The sequence below is a fragment of the Melanaphis sacchari genome, unplaced genomic scaffold (assembly GCF_002803265.2).
Source record: "Melanaphis sacchari strain LSU unplaced genomic scaffold, SCAv2.0 Contig48_pilon_pilon, whole genome shotgun sequence".
NCBI classification, from domain to species: Eukaryota; Metazoa; Arthropoda; class Insecta; order Hemiptera; family Aphididae; genus Melanaphis; species Melanaphis sacchari.
Genome location: NW_020271327.1, coordinates 3,085,116 through 3,091,686, shown reverse-complemented (window position 1 = coordinate 3,091,686; position 6,571 = coordinate 3,085,116). Strand labels below are relative to the sequence as shown.

General features: G+C 27.8%; 1 non-coding gene across 1 annotated transcript; it reads left to right on the top strand.

The window, feature by feature from the left end:
* The first annotated feature begins 4,774 nt into the window (after positions 1-4,774).
* Positions 4,775-4,897, top strand: LOC112598601. The gene has a single exon (XR_003114896.1). It is a non-coding gene; the product is annotated as a U5 spliceosomal RNA (small nuclear RNA).
* Positions 4,898-6,571: the final 1,674 nt, after the last annotated feature.

Below are 6,571 nucleotides of genomic sequence, written 5' to 3'. Positions count from 1 at the left end.
TATAGTTACTTTTTATAATACATTTATTCAACATAACCACGATACATTTCTCTATATTTTACATACTAGGCATTTTTTATTTTTGTGATAATATTTAAATTCAAAACAATTTATTCAAAGTTTATAATGTTAAAAAATTTAACTCTATTCATTCATATTATATGACTTAGTCTTTTGAACAATCTTTTTTTCAGAGTTTCGACTCTTGACGTCTAACCACGCGACTTACTTTGTCATCGTTTGCATTAGATTTTTGCAATTAGTATTTGTTGTTTTTATAGTCATAAACGAACATCTTCTTATAATAGACTTAGGAAAAATTGCTTATTATTATACTCGAGTTATTGGAATTTGCAGTATTTGGCCTAAACTGAATATTCAACGACATCTCGCATTTTGCCCAGTAAATAACACGTGTGGTATAATCTACTATTAGTCAGGAAATAACATATTTACCAAATTCAATGTAAATGTGCGATCAGAAACATATGAAAATCTGTTCAAAATTTAAAAAAATACATTTCACCAAATTCATATACCTAAGTAGTGGACACTATTTTGAAAAACAATGTTAGTGATGTTAACTTTGCCATAGGAAACACGTCAAGGGGTAGCCACCAATAGAGATGGTATGTTACAGTATATTTAAATTGAATAGGTTAAGTTAAACCTCAGTTTTAGGACTAAAATAACTAGAATTATTTAAAATTATGTTTATTCCAACATACTATGAGAATTAATTGCCGAAAAATAATATACAAAATCCAATTCAACCAGCTTGAAATATACGTTTTAAAATTCCATTTCATGTATTTATGTTAATACTGTTAATTGGTATAGGTACTAGGTAGTAGATACCTATTTTAAATCATGTGAATGACTATTGTATGTATGAATACAATTTTAAGTTTTCAATTAGACATCAAAATATGATTACCTATATTATAATACATACATGAGAAGTTGTATTTCACTAAGAGTTGAGTGGTATAAAATTGAAACAATATAATTTATACTACTCGTATATTCTCTGTGTCATATGATATAAACTATATATTCATACATACTTACATATACATAGGTATATTATATATATATATTGTATTTGTGTAAGTCTTGATCTCGTCAATTGTTCGAAATCCAAAAACGTTGCAGATGTCTGAGTCCGGGGTGAAGTGAGACGTTGAGTCACACTTGGTGGTGTGTGATGTTCTCTCGTCTCCGTGTCTCCCTCTGACAGTACTCTCCGCCCACCATGGGATGATTGATGATATCCTATCTTCTTTATAGCCCCATTCGAAGGAGAGTGAAAAAATATATGTGAACGCACGCACGCACGCGCGTGTGTTACGATATACAACGAGTCCCATCAAACAGCAAAAGCCCACTACGCGCCGTTATAGATATATATTATGTGTGTGTGTGTCAGTGTTTATGTGTGTGTGTTACTGTCAAGGGAGGACGTGGCGTGCGAGTGGATACGTATTTATATATTATATATATAAATGGTGTGTGTGTATGTGTGTGTGTGTGTGTGTGTGTTTGGGGTCTAAAGACACGCTGAACGTTTTGTGGCTAATTGTTGCGATTTAGTGTCCCTGACGGTAATAAATTGATTTTGACAGATGGCTCAATTTACTATAATAATAATATGCTCTATATTATGTCACTGCTGTTGATGTATTATATAAGTCTTGCCCGCTTGTAAGATCATTGTTGTAATACCGATGTTTGTCGCTTAGCTGTAAAATGTTATGAAGTATATGAACGGATAATTTTCGAGTGGTTATAATACATTATTGGTGACTTAAATAGTTTTTGCTGCGTATGTATTTTATTTATAAATTTAAGTTATATTATTTGTTTCTATATTATTGAAATAACTAATATAATTAATCATACGGTTAGTTGATATTTGATAGATAGTATAATAGTGTATGATTGTATATGTATGTGTTAGACATAAGTGCAAGACAGAAGTGAAAATAGGATAGGTTTTTTGTGTGTAAATGAGGGGTGTGGTTAGTTCATCCGATTGAATCAAAGTCCCCAAAATGTATTCATATATTAAATGTTATTTTTTACTTGATTTTAGATCAACATTATCAATCTTCTTATGACAATTGTCAATGAAGTTCTCTATTTACGCCTATGCTTGTAGTACTTGTACCTGTATAATGATATAATATTGACAGATTTTTGTTTATTTTTAAGTTGTAGGTATTGTTAGTAGTGTATTATTATATCTACAAATGAAATGGCGTATTTAGTCACAATTATTGGTACCTAATGCATTATTAAGTAGTTTACGTATGGACAAGTGTATATACAATTTGTTATGCGTCAAGACAACAATAATATAATATTTTTTTTATGGTAAATTCTATTTTTCTCTTATTTTAACCCGGGAACGACTGGGAATATTATACATGTGATTAATTAATGTGGCAAGAAATAATGCATTAAAAATAATATAATTGAAATGTATACAAAATTTCACATCAGCAGTAGGTTCATCAAATTAGAAAAAAATTGAAAATTTTACTTTTTCTTCACAAAATATTATAGTAAGAAATTTTTGTAGATAAACGATAGGTATACATAATGATTCCGGTGATATTGAATTGAGTCCATGCTACTTTTATGTGTATTAGAATTGAGTCCAGCTTATTATCTTAATATCTTTGAATCGAATTCGTATAGATTTAATATCATACGACTACCTATATAGCCGGTGACGACTTTGAACTTCGCACATCATAATATTATACCAAATACGCAATGATAACGGATATTCGTCAACGGCCCGGTGATATATACTCGTTCAAAATAAACCAGTCGTGTCGAAAACTTTGTGAACACACAATTAATTAATACTTACTTAATTACCAATTACGAAAGGAAAATAGAGTGTATGTTTAGATATTCACCCGTAAAATAATTATTTCTCCTCAAACAATTTTTAATATTTTGTTATATTTCCAAAAAAAAAAATAAAATAAGTATAAATAATTTTCTAAATTATTATTTTCAATAACTGTCGATAAAAAATTATTTTCTAGGTAAAAAGTACATTTATTTATTACTATTTTTAATATTTTTAATTAATTAACTCTTTATAATTATTATTACAATTAAAAAAAGGGTTTCAACTCCAATAACCCAAAAGTATTTGCGAGACTCGATTCAATGTTATCCAATGATTCATCAACCCCCGTTTTACCTACTGCACCCCCATGATAATTTTCATTTTTTCTTTAATAATGAAATTTTAAAATCCTGATTTTAAAATATACCAAGAACACTTATTTTCTAATATGTTACTGTTCAAAAAGAAAATTGTCATTTGACAAGTAAAAGTTTGCATTTTCACAGAATCCTCCTTAAATACCTATAGAACAAACAATTTCAAAAATTTGAAAATTATCTTTAAGTATATTTAAAAATTTCAAAAACAGATTTTGAATAAATTGAACATTGATAAAAAAAAAAAAAAAAAAAAAAAAAGACGAGCATTGTTGTTAAATCACTTTATATGTTATATATACAGGTCCTAAGATTTTAAATTTATAAATTCAATATTATCTTTTAGATTATAAGTAATACATAGGTAGATATTAATATATTACCAGTGTTTGGAACGTTCACTAAAATAGTAGGTTCATTTTCAAAATAAATTAAACGCATTTATTAAAAAAAAGAACGCGTTCATTACACATTCAGTGTGACCTGAAAATCCTTAGATATCAAACATTATTAATAATTATTGTGGACCTTATTTTCTAAGATACTAGACGGTAGACCAGTATTAAAATAAATACATTTTTTCATCAATTTAGGATAGCCAAAAAGAAACTTAAAATCTGAATTATTTTTTTTGCAAAAAACTATCTAGTTTATCAATCTTGTTTCATTTGTTTTTATTTTTTATTTTTTGACATTAAAAAAGAGTCTTCTTCAGCATTATCAACATCGTCAACCTGGCTATCTTCTAAGCTTTCTGAATTGATTGTTGTGAATGGTGTAGTAATACCGTATTGCTTTACATAAAGGCGGTTACTCAAACTCATCATCATATAACACCTAGTCACGAACATATTTTACACAATTCGCCTTAACTACAGCAATTTTTCCGAATGCAATGTGCCTTACTCAATAACTTTATTGTCTTACATTTGTTATTAGTTATCAATTAACAAAAACTTTTATTTTATTAACCACTTTAACACATTGTATACGAGATTCGAGAATTTATTTATACTTCAGTTATATGTTTTTACCGTTGTCGAGCTGCACTATAATAACTAATAATTATTATGAATACAGTTACATTGTATAATTAATTTTGATAACATAGAAAGAATCATCATATTATAGTAAAATAATCGTTTTAACGTCGCTGTGTTACATTATAATTTCTAACACTCTTAAAATTTTATTATTTTGGTTGTCCACCGCTAACTAATTATTATTGTTTGTGTCCTGTCCCTGTGGTATTCTAATGTTTTTACTGACAGCCGATAGATAGCGTTGGTGGACAAGTCGTTTGCTGACGTAATTTCATCGTCATAGTTGGGAGCTTTGAATGCATTGTAACGAGTGATTTTTGCAATCTGTTTAGATTGCATTGGTCGTGTTTCGGACGAGTATAAACCTAGTATAGATATGCATCTGAAGACTGAAAGAGAGAACACTATAAGTAATTAACACTTACCTACTACATGGTATCGTGACCTGTTTGATTGTATATAGTGAATAGATTTTTAAAACGTGGGTACTCCGGTTCCCTTTCAAATCGTAAAAATCTTTCGCCTTTTACTAAAGATTTCCGTGGAGGGGAGCATTCAAAGGAGTGTATAAAGTAATTTTTATATATGCCTGACGTTCTCGTCGGGCTCAGATTTATCATAAATTCATTATCATATAAGGTAATAATTATACTTGTGTTGTATATATTACATAACAAAGTCCGGAATTGTACAGTGATTTTTGTACACATTGAAAAAGTGTACAAAGTAACTAGATTGTACTAGTTGCGTTATACAGTTCGCGATGTGTACAATAATCACTGTATAAATTCCGAAGTGTACAATTGTTGTACAAGTCATAAAATTTAAAAACATATTCTAAAAATTACAATATAATAACATTAATAACTGTTATGTTTTAAAAGTATTTTCTTAATAAATATTACATATTATTACTTATTTTTGTGATTTGTTCAATGATTGTAGTATAATAATATGTTAAGACCTGGTATATCTATTTTAATATGGTATACTAATAAGTAATAATATGTAATTTAAAAAAAATACTTTTAAAACATAACAGTTATTATATTGTAATTTTTAGAATATGTTTTTAAATTTTGTGATTTGTACAGCAATTGTACAAATTGCGAAATGTACAATTCCGGACTTTGTATGTAACATATATAAATGATGAATTTAATCAGCATCATCCATCTTTCAATTGTTTCTCTTTTAATTAACTAGAATTTTATATTAATAGTGTCATTAATCCGAATATTAATTTGGCCAAGTTCGTTATGATGAAACTGTAAATCGAAAATAATTATATATTATAAAGTGAAACTTTTGTAATGAATACCTCTCAGTAGTGGATACTTTTAAATTCCCCTGAAAAATGTATGTACGTAATTAGGAGTTATAATCTATTAATAGTAGACGTGATCAGGGATACAATTTTAATGAAAAAACTGGAGTGCTTATGCTTCTTTATTTATTTTTATTACGTTATTTTAAGGTCATAGATACATGTTACAATTAAAATCTAAATAAATATGAAACAACTTGAGGGTGCTAAGCTCACCCAAGTCCTCTCCCCAATTCCGTCTTTGGACATGACACTAAAAACTGGAATCTTGATTAAATTTACATTGCATAAATGGGTATAATGTAATTTTTGTTCATATTTTATTATCCTAATGGTTTTATTACTCGACTAATGAAAACTGGATTGGTTACAACAGCTGACCGTTGTGTAAGCACGTACCTATGTTTGTTTATTTAAGATGAACAACAATAAACAAAAAAAATTAAACTTCGAAGAAAAATCGATATTATTAGAAAATTCGACTGGAAATAATACATTATTAAATAATAATGTATAGGTAGATATTATAGGTACCTATTAGATAGTCAATTATAATGAAGACAATTTGAGTGACGAAGAAACCGAATAACCCGATGAAAAATATGAGTAGCAGAAGCGTGCTTAGTAAGGTTTTGGGTATTTATCCCCCCTTTTCCGAAATTTTATCAAATTTAGTAAAAATGTATTATTTAATATTTGTATACATTTGAATTTAACGTTGATTTTAATGAAGTGGTGAAAATTTTCGCTTTAACACCTCAAAGACAAGGGTTTATTCTATAATTTTTTTTTTTTAATATCTAATAATATGACGACAAATTATTATTATTATTTTCAATATTACTATTGAATAATATGACACGATTTGACATATGTATATTATATGAACTATGAATATTACATAGGTACTTGTTAAACTAATATCTAGTAAAATAAATACACTTAAAATACGTGT